At 42.3% G+C, this 21,439-nt stretch overlaps 1 pseudogene; it reads left to right on the top strand.

The window, feature by feature from the left end:
• The first annotated feature begins 9,381 nt into the window (after positions 1-9,381).
• On the top strand, positions 9,382-21,231 carry LOC100766047 (annotated as a pseudogene).
• The last annotated feature ends 208 nt before the right edge of the window (positions 21,232-21,439 follow it).

Raw genomic sequence — 21,439 nt, 5'->3', positions numbered from 1 at the left:
GGTCCCAGGCAGGAGTAGCTGGCTCCAACAATCCTCCATGTTAAACTGTTTAAACTAAGCACCAAGTGGGTCACAAAAACTGACACAGACTAGGAGGTAGGTCTACTTGCAAATTGGATCTTTGACTAATTAGTTATTAATTTGTAGGGGAAGCTGTAGCCACGCCTTCTTAGGGGCTGGCTACAAGAGTACCTGAGGGCTTGTGAGGGCGTGGTCAGAGTGAGTAGGGGGACTGCGTTTTCGGTTTCGGTTTCTCTTTGCTGCTTGCTGTACAGACTACCACCAGCTGGCTGGTTCGCTCTGTAAGTAAGGCTTTTCCCTATTAAATACCCTTATATTTCTACCTGACTCCGTACTGGTAATTTCTTACTATATCTGGTGTCAGAAGCGGGATATTGGAAACCCACACCCCATTTGGGACAGGCTGTGGGTTCCATCGGGCCCGCCGCCTAGGCCCGGAAAGCACCCACTCTCCACAGGCGTTCCCGGCTAGCAGCCGACCCACTGCTGCTGAGCTGCTCAGAACCATCCACCCAGCTCAGAGACAGTTTCTAGCTGCCTAGAGTCCAGGTAGGCCTCCGCTTTCAGCTGTGGCTTCCCCTGGCCTGCGGGAAAGCCCGAATCTGTTTCAGTGGTTGTAGCCGCAAGGCCGTATACTCTCTAAGATAAGCGCAGCCGCTTTTGTGACCTCTCTCCACCGCTGACCGACTGCTGCCAAACGCCTCGGAATAACTGAACGCCTGTGCTACCTGCTGATCAAATATATTTACTGCATCTGGAGTAGAAATCAGGTAAAATCATGGCGGAATATTTATCATTTGCTGAAATTGGTAATGTTTTTGCTTATTACGTGAATTCACTGTTTGAGGAGGATGCTAATTTGCCAATTATTGGCCTATATGCTGTCATGGCAGTCAGCTTGCTGGTACAAATAGTATTACTAGCCAGAGGACTCAGGAACAGGGACAGAAATAACCTCACCACCTGCTTGCAGGAAATAACAGCTTTACGCAATGAGGTTTTGGAAAACAGATTAGGTCAGACCACAATTGTGCAGCAAGTGGAACAGAAATTGGATGATAAGCTTGGCTCTGTGTCCAATACACTAAAGACAGAGCTGTCTGATGAGATACAGCGTATTTATGATAAGATAAACACAGAGAGATCCTCCATGTCTGAGGCCTTAGAGGCTAGGCTGTCAGAAGACCATGACCAGCTAAAGAATATCTGTAGCCAGCTAGAAACTCAGATAGGCAATGTTACTCATCAACTAGATGCAACGGTGCAAAATACCCAGCATAGGGTTGAAGAATTGGACAATGCCATTCAATCAGTCATTGAAGCATCCAAGGTAGCAGATCAGAAGTTTGAGTCTAGATTTGAATGTTTGGAAGATAATTTACAGTACAGGGCTGACAGATTACATAGGTCCATACGGTCGATTGCTGAGGACTCAAAATCAGCAAATCATGACCTGGAATCTAGACTCCAATACCTAGAAGGCAGTTTCCATGCCATCCAGATGCTGTCTAAGGATGATCGTATGAAAGACCTAGAAAAACGTGTAGATGAGCAGTTAGAGCAATTTACAGATTCACTAACGTGCTTAGAATCTTTTATGATTAAGGAGATTGAAACTTTTCAAAAGGATATCATTGCTAGGCTTAAAGATCAGTGGGATGCCTCAGAAGCAGAATCACTCCAATCCCAGGCACCTACTCCACCCAGGTATCGTGACTATTCTTCTAAGGTTGTTACTCGTACACCATTAGTGTACCCAGCTACCATGGTAGAAAAGCCAGCTTCTAAGAAACACCCTCATGGACGAATGGTTTATGAATGGCAACCTATACAGCCGAAGGATCTTAAGAATATTAAAGAATCAGTTGTCTCATATGGTCTCCATAGCCCATACGTAAAACAGCTATTACATTCATGGGCAACCTTTAACAGGGTGACACCCACAGATTGGGAACGATTGGTAGCAGCTGTACTTGAGAATTCATGCCAAATCCAGTGGAAGGCATTGGTAAGGGAAGAGGCAAAGCTCCTTGAACGTCAGGGCATAAAGGAAGGTTTTGAAGCGCCTCTAGATAAGCTTCTTGGTCAGGGTATTTATGCTGACCCACAGGTTCAGGCTGAATATGATGACGATATACTGTCTCTTTGCAGGAAAGCAGCATTAAATGCCTGGGATAAGGTTCGTGAGCCAGGAGAACGTCTAGAAGCTTATACCAGAATAGAACAGGGACCTACAGAACAGTTCCAGGACTTCTTACAAAGGTTAACTAGGGCAGTAGAATTACAGGTAACAGATCCAGAAACAAGACAATCAATTATATATACAATAGCTTATGAAAATGCAAACCCTATATGCAAAAGAATACTTTTGCCTTTAAAGATCAGATCAGCTCCGTTAGAAGAATGGGTTTTGTATGCAGCCAACATTGACTATAATGTGCAAGATACTGGAGCTTGGGTAGGAGAAGCCATCTCCAAAGGTTTAAAACGGCAACAGGAAATTAAAAGGTCTAGAGGTGAGGATGTAAGGGCTTGGCAAGGAGAAGCACCTTACAGAGGTCAACATAGATACCAAGAGGCTAGAGGTTACTACTACTATGAACCAGAACCTTGGGTAGGAAGAGCCTTCCCCTGGAGACCACGAAGGCTCCAGGAACCTAGATGTTTCAACTGTGGTAAAATGGGACATACTAAGAGAAATTGTAGACAAATGAATTCTAACAATGCCTCATATGGAAGGCCACTGCCTTCTGGATTGTGTAGAAGATGTGGTAAGGGCAGACACTGGACCAATGAATGTAGATCGACCAGGGACATACAAGGAAACCCCTTAAGGTCGGGAAACCCCGAGGGGGGCCTCAAGAAGGCCCCCACATCGAGAAAGGTCAGGTCATTTCCAATAGCAGTGGAAGACAATCTCTCACAGGAACAATAGACAGTTCTTTGCATATTGTGAAAAAAGATATTGCTCTAGATGGTAGTTTGAATAGTGATGAAGAATCAAGTGTGAATGGACAAAATGAGAAACGCATATTTTGGCAAGCTTCTATTAATGATAAAAGGCCTCAGTTAAAAGTTAAAATTAATAATAAAGTTATTTCTGGCTTAGTGGACACTGGGGCGGATGTAACTATTATTACTCAAAAGTCTTGGCCTCAGAAATGGCCTCTTAGAGAGGCAAATGTACAATTTTTAGGAATTGGAACTCTATCTAGAGTTCGACAGAGTGTTAACTCAGTGGTCTGCATTGGACCGGAAGGACAGAAAGGGATACTGAAACCATACGTGGCAGATATAGCTATAAATCTCTGGGGTCGTGATCTCTTACAGCAATGGAATACTCAGATTAATATTCCTCCAGTGTCAGATACAAATTATGAAAAAGATCTGGTAAGACGCTATGGAAAACGGTTACCAACCATCCACGCTGTACAGAAACTAGGTACAAATGATGGACCTTCAGAGGAGCCAAAGGCCCTGCCATTGAAGTGGCTTACAGATGAACCAGTTTGGGTAGGACAATGGCCTATGACCTCTGAGAAGCTAGAGGCTTTAGAAAAGTTAGTACAGGAACAGCTAGATGCTGGACACATAGAGGAATCTACCAGTCCTTGGAATTCTCCTGTCTTTGTCATCAAAAAGAAGTCAGGTAAGTGGAGAATGCTGACAGACCTGAGAGCTATAAATAAGGTAATTCAACCAATGGGCTCTCTGCAACCTGGAATGCCATTACCTTCCTTAATACCTAAAGGATGGCCTATCATAGTCATTGATCTAAAAGACTGTTTTTTCACAATACCGTTACAGGAAAATGATAGAGAAAAATTTGCATTTACTGTACCAACTCTTAATAATTCACAGCCAGTTAGGAGATATCAATGGAGGGTTTTGCCACAAGGAATGCTAAATAGCCCTACTTTGTGTCAACACTTTGTACAGCAACCTTTGGGAATAATTCGTAAGAAATTTCCACAATCTCTTGTTTATCATTACATGGATGATATTCTTTTATCAGATTCTAATAAGGAAACTTTGGAACGTATGTTTGAAATGGTGAAGGAAGTTCTGCCTCGTTGGGGATTACAGATTGCACCAGAAAAGATACAAAGAGGAAATTCTATTAACTATTTAGGTTACAAGATAGACTTACAGAGAATCAGACCTCAAAAGGTACAAATTAGGAGAGATCGGTATCAAACTCTTAATTCTCTTCAGAAATTATTAGGGGAAATTTCTCAATTACAGACAATTATTGGTGTAGAAGGACATGACTTAAAGCATTTAAAAATGGCCCTTAAAGGTGATAAGGACCTAAACAGTCCTAGAATATTATCTGATGAGGCAGAAAAAGAGTTACAATGGGTAGAAAACAGAATATTGAATGCACATGTAGATCGGATAAACCTTAATTTAGACTGTATTCTGGTTATCTTGCCATCCAGAGAATACCCTTCTGGAATTCTGATGCAGAGGGAAGACACTATATTGGAATGGATATTTCTGCCACATAAACAGAATAAAAAGTTAAAGACATATATAGAAAAGATTTCTGATTTGATTTTAAAGGGTAAATTAAGACTTCGCCAGCTGACTGGAAAAGATCCAGCAGAAATTATAGTACCTTTAACTAATGAAGAAATTTCTTCCTTATGGAAAGATAATGAATATTGGCAAATAGCTCTTACTGACTTTTTGGGAACAATTAGCAACAACTATCCCAAAACTGACAGAATTAAATTCATAAAAAAGACAGTCTGGATTCTTCCACGTATTGTAAGACAAACTCCCATTTCTGGAGTTCTTACCTTCTACACTGATGCCAACAAATCAGGTAAGGCAGGTTATAAAGCAGGTGAGGTAAGTAAAGTAGTTCAAAGTCCATATACATCTGTACAGAAGGCAGAATTATATGCAATTCTCATGGTACTTAAGGATTTTACAGAACCTCTTAATATAGTTACTGATTCTCAGTATGCAGAGAGAGTCGTGTTACATATTGAGACTGCAGAATTTGTTCCTGATAATACAGAATTAACTTCTCTGTTTTTACAATTACAGGAAACTATCAGAAACAGAAGTAATCCTATGTATATTACACATATCAGATCCCATACGGGTCTGCCTGGCCCACTAGCACAAGGCAATGATGAGATTGATCGTTTATTAATTGGAAGTGTGCTAGAAGCCTCAGAATTTCATAAGAAACATCATGTAAATAGCAAAGGTTTGAAAAAGGACTTCTCTATCACTTGGCAACAAGCCAAGGAGATAGTGAAAAACTGTCCTACTTGTTCCTTTTATAATCAAACTCCATTGCCAGCAGGTTGTAATCCTAAGGGCATTCGGAGAAATGAGGTTTGGCAGATGGATGTCTTTCACTTTGCAGAGTTTGGAAATTTGAAATATGTGCATCATACCATAGACACATTCTCAGGGTTCCAATGGGCTACTGCTCTTAACTCTGAAAAAGCTGATTCTGTTATTATACACCTGCTAGAGGTGATGGCAGTTATGGGTATACCTGCACAAATAAAAACTGACAATGCTCCAGCATATGTCTCTACGAAATTGGAACAATTTTTCAAATATTATAACATAAAGCATGTTACTGGTATACCACACAATCCTACAGGACAAGCAGTGGTTGAGAGATCTAATAGAACACTTAAGGAGATGCTCAACAAACAAGCTTGGAAGACTAAACCCCCCAAACATAGGTTGCATAATGCTTTATTAACACTAAACTTTCTTAATGCCAATGAAAAAGGACAAACAGCTGCAGAAAGACACTGGACTACGGAAAAAACTGCTGAACTCAATCAGCCAGTATACTTCAAAGATGTACTAACCTCTGCATGGAAACCAGGACATGTATTACGTTGGGGTAGGGGTTTTGCATTGGTTTCTACAGGAGAAGAAACACTTTGGATACCATCAAAGTTGATCAAGATTCGACTGGAAAAGGAAAAACCTCTCGACAAGGACAAATGACAGGTATTCTACTAAGGTATATCTTATAAACTAAATAGAAGCCTCCCAAAGGAAAGGGAAGTGTTTTGCTTTTATCTTCACAGGAAAACTCATCTTCAGAAGGCAAAAGACACTGCATGGGTAGATACTTAAGAAGAAAAGGTAGCTATAACCATCAAATAGAAGGAATGTGCCATACGGTAAACTTTACAGCTGTCTCTCAAAAAACTCTATTTCTCTTTATTTCCTAGTCCCTATTCAATTAAACCAATGCTGGACTTAGAGGTGGATTTGGCTTTCCTCCTCTAAAATCCAAGCACATTATTTAACTAAGCTTTAGTGTTTCTGTATTGTATCAAGAAGCCAATTGATGTAATACAGAATAAAAGAAGAATTTGGGGACTGTCTTTGTCTTTTCTTGGATCTTTCTCTCAAGGTGTACACCCTTTCATAATTGTTATGCTCTCATGGTTGCATTCCCTAGCATGTGTACATACACAAGCAAACATTTCTCTGCTAACTGTTCATGTTTGAGTCCCACACAGCCAATGAAGACCTGCCTGACAGCAATCCCTGGACACCCTGGAAAGAAAATGGGCCACAGCTCCTCGACTGCACTGGATCCAACTTGCTCCATTTCAGCTGACACTCCGGCCAGAGGTTCGGGTACTGACTTCAATCAAGTTGAGGATTTCAAGCGAGATCTTCAATCAAGTGAATCCCATCTAACATGGACTGGATACTAACATTTTCTTTCTACAGGACCCCACATGACTATCATCGTCCCATTTCAGCAGGAAGTAACTTGGAAAATGCTACGCCCCCTTTCCCCATTGTTGTCACTTAGGATAGTGTATATACCTAGTTAGGAATAGCTTCCTATTGTTTATGACTTTAGGGTTTAGTTAAAATAGATAGTTATCTTCTTATATTTTACCTTTATACTGTTAAGTTTTAATCCTCTTTTAGACTAAAAGGGGAATTGTAGGGGAAGCTGTAGCCACGCCTTCTTAGGGGCTGGCTACAAGAGTACCTGAGGGCTTGTGAGGGCGTGGTCAGAGTGAGTAGGGGGACTGCGTTTTCGGTTTCGGTTCTCTTTGCTGCTTGCTGTACAGACTACCACCAGCTGGCTGGTTCGCTCTGTAAGTAAGGCTTTTCCCTATTAAATACCCTTATATTTCTACCTGACTCCATACTGGTAATTTCTTACTATATTAATTTGCATAAGTGTGCATAAGAGTGAGAGAGAGAGAGAGAGAGAGAGAGAGAGAGAGAGAGAGAGAGAGAGCACTGCATATATGGAGGTCAAAAGACAATTGTCGAGTCAGTTCTCTCCTTCTACCTTTAAATGGGTTCCAGGAATGTACAGGCTTGCATAATAGGCTGCATCTTACTAGACTACAATCTCCATTGGAAACTGGGAATGCAGCCCAATAGTGGTAGTGGTGAGTCATGTGTTTAATGTCAGCACTAAGGAGGCAGAGGCAGGGGAATATATGAGTTCCAGGCCAATCTGAACTGAAAAGTGAGTTACAGGACAGCCTGTCTCAAAAACCAATAAAAAATAGAATGAAAGAAGAAAAGAAAAAGCAAGCAAATGCCCAACAGCTGTGTCCACAGGCCAACATGATGCAGGCAATCCTTCAGCTGAGACTCTCCCTCCCCAGTGTGTGAAGCAGACAATCAATCATTACAGGAGCTAGAGAGATGTCTCAGCCCTTAAGAGCACTTTCTTCTCTTGCTGAGGACCCAAGTTCAATTTTCTGCACCCACGTGGTGGCTGGTGAGCAATGTCTGCTGTCCCAATGCCCTCTGGCCTCTGTGCTTGGCCATTTCTCATGTTCCCTCCCCCTTAGCACCCCAGCACCTCCTTTTCCCCACTTCTCACCTCTTCCCTGGATAAAAACCATATAGGGGTGAGTTGAGTTGGTTTTCTCCACACTTAGGATCCCCCATCCTTCCAGCAGGACTCTGGATAGCCATTAACAACTCCTACCAGTAACTTCACCTGCATGGGAGGCTCTATCTGCACCTGTTGCTCACCAGGCCTGACCTTGGAAGGGGTGAGGCCTGAGCTTTGGGCAGGAGTCAAATGAGGGTGGGGGTGGGGTGGGAGTGGGGTGGAAAGGCAGAGGACTGGGCAGCTGTGCAGTAAAGGAAAAGAGAGGCTGAGAACCACGTAGCCTTAGACCAGCCAATGAGAGATTTTATTCCTAAATCTGCCAGCAAACCAGATATTAACTTGGCTTTAGCAAGGAGTCAGGTAATATACAAAGGTCAAAGAGATTTTGTGTTCTCTTTTGTTTGTTATAAAGCTAGGCTGCTGTGAATTTTAGGGAGACAATTATCCTGTAGTGTGTTTAGCTACCTTGAAGACTGGAAGGCTGCCAGGATGTAATCCTGCCTTCAGGTCATTTACTGTCAGTCCAGTTTGGATTCTCCCATCCCACTCTCTGTGAGAAGCGCTACAGCACACAGCAGCCCAATTTTTTACAATGAACAAAACAGAACCTGTTGTCTCCCCTAACTTTCTCCTCCATAAGACCACACAAGTGAAGCTAGGTTGATCTAGGGTTCCCTCATCAACCAGATTTAAGAATAAGATGTCTCATTGGCTGGTTAAAGGATCCCTGACTCTCAGTCTCTCTTTTCCTTTAGTAAACAGTTGCCCAGTCCTCCACCTTTCCACCGCCATTCCAACTCCTGCTCAAAGATCCAATCTCAGCCCTTCTAAGGTCAGGCCTGATGAGGGACAGGTGCACCTAGAGCCACCTGTGCAGGCGCAGTGACTGTACGACTTGTTAGTGGCTGGCCAGACTCCTGCTGGGAGGGTAAGAAGATGCTGATCACAGAGACAACCATGTTAACTCGCCCCTACATGGTTGTTACCAGGGAAGAGGTGAGAAGTGGGGGAAAGGGGCTGGTAGGGTGTGAAGTTAGAGGTACATGTCAGATGGCCAAACACAAGGGGAGAGGACATTGGGACAGCAGACATTGTTCAACAGCCACAATGTGGATACAGAGAATCAAATTCCAGTCCCCAGCAAGAGCAGAAAGTGCTCTTAAGTGATGAGCCATCTCAGTACTTATCCCTAGTCAATGGATTGGCTTTGAGAGACCATTCCCTATGGAAGAATACTCTCTCAGCCTAGACACATGGGGGAGGACCTAGGTCGTGCCCCAAATGATGTGTCATACTTTGATAATCTCCCATGGAAGTTCTGACCCTCCCTGGGGAGTGGATGGGGGAGTGAAATGGAGGGTCGGTGGGGGGCATGGGAGGAGGGGAGTTAGAGGGAACTGGGATTGGTATGTGCTAACTGGACACTGTCAGAGCACAGCTACAGGATTATAAAGAGAGAAGTCATTTGAGTCCTCCACTCACTCAAGATGGAACTCCTTCTGCTGGTCACTCTGCTCACAGGTAGGACCATTGTCCCCTCTGAGTGCCCCACCATCTCCCTTGTCTTCAATGCACAGCCCCCAATGGTCACTCCTGAAGTTCTGGTTTTGGTTTCCCATTGGGGTCTAATAGCCTCTGGGTTGGGGTTCCCTGCTCACTCCATGTCCTCAACAGCTGGCACCTTTAGCCTCTAGGTCTGAACTCAGATGAGCATTTAGAAAAGTCCACTACATAACATACCCAAGCAAGGAAAGTCCCTCTGCCTTTTCCACATTGCCCTGACACCCATTTCCCTGGATCTAAGGTTATTTGATTTTTCTTATTGTTTAAAAATATATATCCACTTTTATTTTGTGTATGAGCATTTTCCCTTCATGTCTGTCTGTGAAGTGTGTCAGCAGTGCCTACAGAGGACAGAGTGGGGTCTGATCTTCCAGAACTGGTGTCATAGAGAGCTGTGAGCTGCTATATGGGTGCTAGAACCCAGTGTGGGTCCTGCACAAGCTCAGCAAGTGTTCCTGACTGCTGAGTCAATTCTCCAGTCATCGTCATCATCATCATCATCATCATCATCATCATCATCATCATTGTTTTGATGATGTGATTTTATAATGTGACTGAGGAAATCCTCCATCTCAACATTATAGCACAGACTTGCCTCATCTTCTCAAGAGTTAGGATTACATACATGTCTGACTTGTACCTGCAATTCTGTTTCTTTTCACTTTACTAGACAGAGTTTCTCTGTGTAGCCATGGCTCTCCTGGAACTCACTGTGTAGACCAGCCTCTGGCCCCAGATAGCTGGGATTAACCAGTGTGTGATCCATTGTACCTGGGTTCTCCTTCATTTTTTATGGTGACCAAGTACCAAATTGCAAACTGAATCCTGGCTTATTATCCTACTCCTCTGCTGATGAGCAGTTTGTTATGTAAATGCTGACATACACTTGATGATCTCACAATTAGCCTTATACATGAGTCTTGTGTGGTCATACAACAGATTCCTTCTAATTCTCCAATGTAAACAATAAGCATGTGTTGGCTGCGTCTCTGGCTCAAGGTCTCAGCTAGAATTGTGATGAATCCCACTGCTGGCTAAGGCTGGGGTTTCACTTAGGCTTGAGTAGTGGTGGGGCAGATTCCACATTCAAGATACAGTTGGGTTGTTGGGTTATTGAGCTAATAGGTCAGTACATCCTGGCTTCTGACTGGAAAGTGTTCTCAGCTCCTCAACACAGGGACCACAGGGCAGCTCACAGTGTGGCAGCTGTCTGTCCTGACAGTGAGAAATGAGAAGGCAAGCAAGGCAAAAGGCAATGTCTATAGAACTTAATCTCAGAGAGGCAGCCTGGATCACTACAGTGGTGTTCATTTATAATCCTATTACTCAGGTGGGTGAGGCCAGAGGGTTGCTACAGAGTCAGAGGCGAGCCTGGGATACAGGGCAACTCTGTCTCTAATAGGTGTAAACCAACCTGCTCAGGCCTGGTTACTTGACTTTGGTCTCCAAGACCTACACAGTAGAGGGAGAAAAGAAACTCATCGGACCATCTCACACCTCTATTCACTGCTCTCCCCATGCAGTAGCTGGTAGGAGTCAAGAAGGAAGCTAGCAGGCAGGCATCAGAACCCTGGTAAAGCCAAGTGGGACTTGGAATGTGCAGTGCATTCTTGCAGCAGGCTCTACTGCACACAACAACATCAGGCGTAGGGCTTTGTGGCAGTTCAATACTATGATCAAGTGCATGATTCCTGGGAGTCATGCCTTGAAGGATTACAGCAACTGTGGCTGCCACTGTGGCTTTGGAGGCTCAGACACTCTGGTGGATGAGTTAGACAGGTGAGTGATCCCTCTGGTGGGAGACCGCATGGTCTGTGTTGTGGTGGAGCATCTCATGACACAAGAACAGGAGATGTGCATGTTCACTAAACGTCATATATTTGTTTTGTTTATCAACTATTCATCTTTATTTGCTTGTTCCGAGACAGTGGATTTCTGTGTAGCATAGGTTTCCTTAATTGTTGGGTCCCAGCCCCCACAGGGTCTCCATGAGTTACTTGTCAGCCAATAACCACAGGTGAATCCTATGTTCTAGTCCTGGCTTACAGTCTGGGCTTCGCCCTGTTACATCTGGGATAACATGAGCTCTTCTTCCATGAGCTTTCCATGAGCTCTTATACCTGGATTTTTCCTCTGTGCTGTAAGTGTATATAAGGCTGTTCTCTCCCTAGAAAACTGCAGACGAATAAAGATGGAAAGATACACATAGCACAAGTGGACGGACATCTCTGCTTTTAACTAAATCTCCAGGCTTTCGCCCAATACTCAGACTTAGTCGTGGTGCAATCGCCACATTTAGTCTGTCTCTGGAGACCATGCTGACATTGAACTCAGAGATCCTCCAGCCTCTGCCTCCTGAGTGCTGGCATTAAAGTCCTGCACCACCAGACCCAGCATGTGTTTTTACCTCTTGTCATGTGGGAAATCTGTGCAAGAGGACCCTGTATCTAGTGGTCCTAGGAGGCAGAATGTGTGAGATGTAAATAGTGGAAAATGCTGTCCTCAATTGCCAGACTAGGGCACAGCCAACCATCACAGCCACCATCTAAGTGTCAGCCTTGCCTTTGAAAAGTCATCAAAACTTCTGAATACATAATTTCACTATTCCTACAGCTTTGTTAAAAATCACTTTTTTGAGGCAAGGTCTCACTTCTGTATCCCTGGCTGATCTCAAACTCAGAAATGCATCTTCCTCTGCTTCCCAAGTCCTCAGATTAAAGGCCAGCACTGACCAACACTCCACAGAAGATGATTTCAATAAATATATTCTTAATACAAATCTAAGATTCTTGAGCCTGAGGACGATTACTTCTGGAACAGTGTTTAAGTCATCTTGACATGTTTGAGGAAGACTGCAAGTGAGAACTGACTTCCTGTGGGTCCATACTCCTCCCTCAGCTGTTCCTTCCTCTCTCCAGGTGCTGCCAGACCCACTGCTATGATCAGGAAGAAGTGCTGGAAAGCTGAAGGTTCCTAGACAGCCCCTACACCACCTCCTACTTATACTCGTGCTCTGGGAATGAGATCACCTGCAGCGGTAGGTTTACCCTCTGGGGACTCTGAATTCTACTGGGTCCTGGACGGGTTTGGAAGGGGCAGGGAAATAACAGGGACAGTCACCATTTAGTGGACATTTCTCTGATCTCATTTGAAATCACAACCATCATATTAGGTAGACACTAAAATATAGATGAGGCCACTGATGAGGAAGACGAGGAAGCCTGGGCCACTTGCTCAAGGTCACCCAGCTTAGAGGTGATAATATTTGGTTCTGGAATACAAATCTACATCATTCCAATGTCCCTTTTTTAAAAAATGTAAAGTTTTATGTATTTCTGGTAGAGGCTTGCCTGTGCCACAGCACACCTGTGGAGCTCTCAGCATAACTTGCAGGAGTCTGTTCTGTCTTTTGATCATATAAGTCCTGTGGATAAAATTAGGGTTCAGACTTGGCAACAAGTGCCTTTATTCTTGGAGCCATCTTGCCTGACTGTAGTCTCACCAAGCTGCTATGTTATACTGATTTCATATTTACTAAATGGGTTTGTGACCAAGGACTGCATTAAACCTTCCTATGTGGTGATATATTATTTCTGATTTATTAACGTTTTCCTGGGGATTCAGAAATCAAAGCCAGCCTCAAGCCATAGAGATCAGGCAGTGGTGAAACTCACCTTTAATCCCAGTAGCCATCCATCTGGATGGCAGTATCTCAAGCCTTTAAATCCAGGATTTTCGAGTTATGCAAGGTAGAAGCATTCAGTCTGAGAATTAGCTTCTAGCCACTTTGAGGAGAGCATAGCAGTCTGAGTGACTCTGAGGAGCAGTGAAGTTGGAAGCAGTCTGAGGATTTCTTGGTCTACGCTGAGGTAGAGGTAAGAGCTACTGGCTTGGCTGCTTTGCTTATCTGATCTTCAGCTCGAAGCTTGAACCCCAGTATCACTCTCTGGGTCTTTTATTCATTGTTCTGTGCTTCTAGAGCTCTAGAATGCCAATGTTTTCTCTGTGGCCAGAGTTTTTTACTTAGCTTGCAGTTTCTATTTAGTGCTGTCAACTAAAATGCAGCTACTCCTTTTTTAAATTTCTATTAGTTCAAATTAGGAACAAGCTTGAATCACATGTCAATCCCTTCTTCCTCGCCCTCCCCTCTCCCACCCCTCACCCCTTACTCCCACCTACCTCCCACCCCATCCACCCTCCACTCCCCAGGCAGGGTAGGGCCCTCAATGGGTATCACAATAAATCTTTCTGCCAAAAGCTGCTGAGCCACACCGCCACGTGTGCGCTTTACGCCAGCCGCCTGCCCTAATTAGGCCCAAATGAATACACAGAAACTTGTACTAGGTTCAAAGCTGCTTGGCCAATGAAAAGGACTTCTCATCTGATAGCTCAGCCTATATATGTTATAAGACTTATCTTATTGGACGCCTTCTTGGCATCCCTCCTTGCCGGTGGATCACATTGTGCCGCTGGAGCAGGAGCCGAGTGGAAAAGAGGGACGCTTCCTGTTTCTCCTTCTTTAAATATGAGTCTCCTTGCTATGTCACTTCCTGCCTGGATCGTCACTTCTCTACTGCATTCCCATTTGATGTCTAGTCCCATCTAACTTCCTGTCTCATTGGCCAAACAGTATTTTATTTAACAATCACTAAGATAAATATACACAGTAGTACTTCCCCCATCATCTCCTCTTTTCTGTCTAAATAAAAAGAAGGGTAACTTATCTTTTATAATAACGGAAGAAAACTATAACCATAACTATCTGTCTTCACTCTATCGAAGACCACAGAAGGATAATATATAAACTGTACAATTGACAGAGACATCCGCTACCTGGACAGTCACCCAAAGTTCCTCTGTAATGTTGGGGCATCCATCTTCAGCCCACAGGCCACAGTGTGTCTGGCACACTTCTCCATTTCAACCAGAACCCTTCAGTACTGTCTTGTTTTGTAAGTTCAGCAGTCACTTTCTTTTTCTTCCCAACTTTTTTTATTTGAATTAGAAACAGGATTGTTTTACATGACAATCCCATTTCCTTTCTCCCACCCGTCCTCTCCTACCCGACCCTCAACTAAAACCTTATCAGTCATGTATCTTTTCTGCTCATCCTGGATGGTGAGGTCTTCCATAGGGTCATCAGAGTCTTTCGTTTCCTTTGGGGTAGGGCCTAGGCCCACCAGTGTGTCTTGGCTCAGGGAGTATTCCTCTATATGGAATGGGCTCCCAAAGTCCACACCTATACTAGGGATAAATACTGGGCTTCTACAGGAGGTCCCATTGATTTCTGAGGTTTCCTCACAGAAACCCATGTTCCTTGGGTCTGGATCAGTCCCATGCTGGTATTCCAGCTATCAGACTGGGGAGCAAGAGTTCCCAGATGTTCAGGTCAGCTGTTTCTGTGTGTTTCACCAGCGTGGTCTGGAACTCTGTGCTCTTCACTGGTCCTTCTCTGCATCTGGGTTCCAGTTCAGTTCAGTGATTAGTTATGTGTGTCTGCTTCTACTTCCACCAGCTGCTGGATGAAGGCATATAAGTCAGTCATCAATCTCATAATCAGGGGAGGGCATTTAAGGTAGCCTCTCCTCCATTGCTGAGATAGTTAGCTGGTGTCATCTTTGTAGATCTCCAGATATTTCCCTAGTGCCTGATATCTCTGTACACCAAAAATGTCTCCCTCTATTATGATATCTCCATTCTTGTTGTGTATTCTTCCCCTGACTCATACTTTCTGCTCCCTCATGTCCTCTGCATCCCTCTTCCTCTCCCCTTCTCATTCTCCTAGCTCCCTCGCCCCTCTTTTGTGCTCCCAATTTGCTCAGCAGATCTTGAACCTCACCCTTCTCCAGGGGACCATATATGTCTCTCTTCGGGACCTCCTTGTTTATTAGCTTCTTTGGCAGTGTGGATTGTAGGCTTACTCTATGTCTAAAATACACATATGAGTGAGTACATACCATGTTTGTCATTTTGCAATTGGGTTACCTCTCTCAGAATGGTTTCTTCTAGATCCATCCATTTTCCTGCAAATTTCAAGATTCCATTGTTTTTTTTTTTTCTGCTGAGTAGTACTCCATTGTGTAAATGTACCACATTTTCTCTATCCATTCTTCGGTTGAGGGGCATCTAGGCTGCTTCCAGTTTCTGGCTATTACAAATAGTGCTGCTATGAACATCGTTGAACAGATGTCCTTGTTGTATGAATGTGCTTCTTTTGGGTATATGCCTAAGAGTGGAATTGCTGGATCTTGTGGTAGACTGATTCCCATTTTTTTGAGGAGTCGCCATACTGATTTCCAAAGTGGCTGTACAAGTTGGCACTCCCACCAGCAGTGGAGAGTGTTCCCCTTTCTCCACATCCTCTCCAACATGAACTGTCATTGGTGTTTTTGATTTTGGCCATTCTGACAAGAGTAAGATGGTATCTCAGAGTTGTTTTGATTTGCATTTCCCTGATGGCTAAGGATGTTGAATACTTCCTCATGTGTCTTTCAGCCATTTTAGATTCCTCTATTGGGGATTGTCTATTTACTTCTGCACCCCACTTTTTAATTGGGTTGTTTGGTGTTTTGGAAATAGCTTCTTGAGTTCTTTGTATATTTTGGAGATCAGCCCTCTCTCAGAAGAGGGGTTGGTGAATATCTTTTCCCAGTCTGTGGGCTGCTGTTTTATCTTGATGACTAATCTTCTTAGTTTCAGAAGGTCCCATTTATCAATTGTTGACCTCAATGTCTGTGCTACTGGTGTAATGTTCAGGTAGCAGTCTCCTGTACTGATTAATTCAAGGGTATTTTCCACTTTGTCTTCTAATAGGTTCAGTGTAGTTGGATTTATGTTGAGATCTTTGATCCATTTTGACTTAAGTTTTGTGCAAGGCAATAGGCTTGGGTCTAACTGCAGTCTTCTACATGTCTGCAACCAGTTATGCCAGCACCATTTGTTGAAGATGTTCTCTTTGTTCCATTGTATAAATTTGGATTGTTTGTCAAAAATCAAGTGCTCATAGGTATGTGGGGTAATATCAGGGTTTTCAACTCTATTCCATTGGTCTGCCAGGATATTTTGTGCCAATACCTGTTTTCAGGACTATAGCTCTGTAATAGAGCTTGAAGTCAGGGATGGTGATGCCTCCAGAAGTTCCTTTATTGTGTAGGGATGTTTTGGCTATCCTGGGTCTTTTGTTTCTCCATATAAAGTTGAGAATTGTTCTTTCAAGTTGTGTGAAGAATTGTGTTGGGATTTTGATGGGGATTGCATTGAATCTGTAGATTGCTTTTGGCAAGATTGCCATTTTTACTATGTTGATCTTACCTATCCAAGAGCATGGGAGATCTTTCCATTTTCTGGTATCTTCTTTAATTTCTTTCTTTAGAGACTCAAAATTCTTATGGTACAGTCTTTCACATTTTTGGTTAGTGTTACCCCAAGGTATTTTATGTTGTTTGTGGCGATTGTAAAGGGTGATATTTCCCTGATTTCTTTCTCCACCAATGTGTCTTCAGTGTATAGTAGGGCTATGGATTTTTTTGAGTTAATCTTATATCCTGCCACTTTGCTGAAGGTGTTTATCAGCTGTAGGAGTTCCCTGGTAGAGTTTTTCGGGTCACTAATGTAGAATATCATATCATCTACAAATAGTGAGAGTTTGACTTCTTCCTTTCTGATTTGTATTCCCTTGATCTCCTTTTGTTGTCTTATTGCTCTAGCTAGAACTTCAAGGACAATATTGAAGAGGTATGCAGAGATTGGACAGCCTTGTCTTGTCCCCGATTTTAAAGGAATTGGATCAAGTTTCTCTCCGTTTAATTTGATTTTGGCTGTCGGCTTGCTGTATATTGCTTTTATTATGTTGAGGTATGTTCCTGTTATCCCTGATTTCTCCAAGACCTTTATCATGAAGGGGTGTTGGATTTTGTCAAAGGCTTTTGGCATCTAGTGAGATGATCATGTGGTTTGTTTTCTTCAGTCTGTTTATATGGTGGATTACATTGATGGATTTTCATATGTTGAACCATCTTTGCATCCCTGGGATGAAGCCTACTTAACCATGGTGGATGATTTCTCTGATGTGTTCTTGGATTTGATTTGCCAGTGTTTTATTGAGAATTTTTGCATCAATGTTCATGAGGGATATTGGTCTGTAGTTCTCTTTCTTAGTCTTTGTGTGGCTTGGGTATCAAGGTTATTGTAGCCTCGTAAAAAGAGTTTGGCAATGTCCCTTCTGCTTCTATTTTGTCGAACAATTTGAGGAGTATTGGTATTAGCACTTCTTTGAATTTCTGGTAGAATTCTGCAGTGAATCCATCTAGCCCCGGACTTTTTTTGGTTGGGAGACTTTTGATGACTGCTTCTATTTCCTTAGAGGTTATAGGTCTATTTAAGTTGCTTATCTGTTCTTGATTCAATTTTGGTAAGTGATAACTGTCCAGAAAATTGTCCATTTCCTTTAAATTATCCAATTTTGTGAAGTACAGGTTTTCAAAGTATGACCTGAAGATTCTCCGGATTTCTTCAGTGTCCGTTGTTATATCCCCCTTTTCATTTCTGATTTTGTTAATTGGCATGATCTCTCTCTGCCTTTTGGTTAGTTTGAATAACAGTTGTCTATTTTGTTGATTTTCTAAAAGAACCAACTCTTTGTTATATTTATTCTTTGAATTGTTTTCTTTGTTTCGACTTTATTGATTTCTGCCCTCAGTTTGATTATTTCCTGGCGTATGCTCCTCCAGGGTGAATTTGCTTCCATTCTTTCTAGAGCTTTCAGCTGTGATGTTAGATCTTTCTTGTGGCTATTCTCTAGTTTCTTCATGTGAGCACTTAGAGCTATGAACTTTCCTCTTAGTACTGCTTTCAAAGTGTCCCATAAGTTTGGGTATGTTGTGTCAACATTTTCATTGAATTCTAGGAAGTCTTTAATTTCATTCTTTATTTCTTCCTTGACTCAGGAATGTTGCAAATTCATGTTGTTCAATTTCCATGAGTTGGTAGGTTTTTTGCACTTTGATTTGTTTTTTATTTCTATCTTTAAAGCATGTTGGTCTGATAAGAAATGGGGGATTATTCCAATTTTTTGTACCTGTTGAGGTTTGCTATGTTGCCAAGAATGTGGTCAATTTTTGAGAAGGTTCCATGTGATGCTGAAAAGAAGGTATATTCTTTTGTGTTTGGATAGAAAGTTCTATAAATGTCTGTTAATCCCAATTGGGTCATAACTTCTGTTAGTTCCTTTGTCTCTTTGTTAAGTTTCTGGTGGTCCTGTCCAATGGTGAGAGTGTGGTGTTGAAGTCTCCCACTATAACTGTGTGAGGCCTTATTTGTGATTTGAGTTTTAATAATGTTTCTTTTACGAATGTTGGTGTCTTTGTATTTGGGTCATAGATGTTTAGAATTGAGACTTTTTCCTGATGGATTTTTCCTGTGATGAATGTGAAATGACCTTCTTCATCTCTTTTGATTGATTTTAGTTTGAAGTTTATCTTGTTAGATACAAGAATAGCTACCCCAGCTGGTTTCTTGGGTCCATTTGATTGGAGGATCTTATCCCAACCCTTTACTCTGAGGTAATGTCTGTCATGAATTCGAGGTTTGTTTCTTGTATGCAGCAGAAGGATGGATTCTGTCTTCTTACCCAATCTGTTAGCCTGTGTCTTTTTATAAGCGAATTAAGACCATTAATATTGAGGGAAATTAAGTTCCATTCAGTGTTTATTCTTGTTTGTTTTTGGTTTGTTGTTGGTACTGGTATTGTATGTGGATTTACCCTGCCTTTTATTTTGTGTTTTTGTAGAGTGGGATCATCTATTGCCTATGTTTATGTTAGTGTAGTTAATTTCCTTAGGTTGGAGTTTTACTTCCAGTACTTTCTGTAGGGCTGGATTAGTGGTTACATATTTTTTAAATCTGGGTTTGTCATGGAATATCTTGTTTTCTCCATTTATAGTGATTGAAAGCTTTGCTGGTATAGTAGTCTGGGCTGTCATCCATGTTCTCTCAGAGTTGGTAGAATATCTATCAATATCTATGCAGGTCCTTCTACCTTTCAGAGTTTCCATGGAGAAGTCTGGTGTAATTCTGATAGGTTTGCCTTTATATGTTACTTGGTCTTTTTCCCTTGCTGCTCTTAATATTTTTTCTTTATTCTGTACTTTGTGTGTTTTAATTATTATGTGACGAGGGGACTTTGTTTTGTGGTCCACTCTCCTTGGCGTTCTGTAGGCTTCTTGTGCTTTCATTGGCATCTCTTTCTTTAGGTTGGGAAAGTTTTCTTCTATGATTTTGTTGAATATGTTTTCTGCACCTTTGAGTTGGGTTTCTTCACCTTCTTCTATATCTATTATCCTTAGGTTTGGTTTTTTTCACAGTGTCCCAAATTTCCTGAATATTTTGTGTTATGGATTTGTTAGACTTCAGATTTTCTTTGCTTAATGAGTTTATTTCCTCTAGTTTGTCTTCAGCATCTGAGATTCTGTCTTCCATCTCTTGTATTCTATTGGTTATGCTTGCATCTGTGGTTCCTGATTGTTTAGTAAGCTTTTCCACTTCCAGCATTCCCTCAGTTTGTGTTTTCTTTATTGTCTCTAATTCAGTTTTCAGGTCCTGAACTGTTTCCTTCAGCTGTTTAATTGTATTTTCTTGGCTTTTTTGGCTAGGGTTCAGATTTGGGAGCAAGTGCCTTTATTCCGTGGGCCAACTTGTCTGCCCAAACCTCTCCTATTAGCTGTATTTTTATTCTGAATCCATATTTACTAAACACTTGAAAGCTGCATCATTGGCTATAAGCCAAATATTGGACCACACATGTATTCAGGACAAGATTTTATCACTCCCATTTTGCAGGTGAGGATTCAGAGGGCTGGGAATACAGCTCAGTTGCTAGAGTGATAGCCTTGCATGCACAGAGACCTGGATTCCACCTCCAGAATCCATACATTGAGTGTGCTAGTGCACACCTGCAGTCCCCACACTTGAAAGGTGGAGGCAGGAGGATTGCCATAAATGATATGATTTTAGAAATGGGAGTTGACATGTGCAGTTTTCCTGGTTTTAAGATTAAATATCCCTGTTTATTTATTTTTATGATTAGGAATGAGTTGGCACCCAGTGTCTCTTCAGTCACTCTCTAACATGTCTTTAGAGGCTGGCTCTCTCATTAAACAGGACACTCACCTTTAGCTAGCCTGACTGATGATCCATGCTCCTCACTTTCCAATAGAGTTTGCCCCAAGCACATCTTGCTTTTTACATGGACTCAGGCTATGCTAGATCAAGCCCTAGGACTTGTATGACAACAGCTTTACCAACTGTGCCATCTCCCCAGGCCCACAACAACTAATTTTTTATTATAAGTGTGTTCAAGCAATTTGGACAACCCCATGTCCTTTTGTGTGTTTTCTCTCTCAAACTTGAGTCTGTTTGGGAGGGGAACCAGGTTTCTTTCTTTCTTTCTTTCCTTCCTTCTTTCTTTCTTTTTGGTTTTTCAACATAGGATTTTTCTGGGGCTTTGGAACCTTTCCTGGAACTACCTCTTGTAGACCAGGCTGGTCTCAGATCTGCCTGCCTCTGACTCCCAATTGCTGGGATTAAAGGTGTGCACCACCACCACCCAGCCCCATCATATTTCTTTTGGCTATAAATTATAGGGAGAAAGGTGATGTGCTCCACTTAACTTTCTTTCTTGTTCATCTCCAGACAAAAACAAAGCCTATGAGGCCTTCATCTGCAACTGTAACCAACAGGCCACCATTTGCTTCTCCAAGGCTTCATACACCAAGTAGTGCAAAGACATTCACTGTTTAACTTGTCACCTCAGTTACTGCCTACACCACCCTGCTTGTCTGGTTGTGTTCACTATACACTGTGCCCTCTAATAAAGAACCTATAGAAAGACCTGGGCTTTGGTGACTGTATTCTCTGTCTACCAAACATAGCAAGATCCTCAGATAGCATCATTTATTTAGCATTGGAAGCCAAAGATACATGGGA

Source organism: Cricetulus griseus, chromosome 4 (genome assembly GCF_003668045.3).
Source record: "Cricetulus griseus strain 17A/GY chromosome 4, alternate assembly CriGri-PICRH-1.0, whole genome shotgun sequence".
NCBI classification, from domain to species: domain Eukaryota; kingdom Metazoa; phylum Chordata; class Mammalia; order Rodentia; family Cricetidae; genus Cricetulus; species Cricetulus griseus.
Note: the sequence above shows the minus strand (reverse complement) of the source record. Positions and strands in the feature narration are given on the sequence as shown.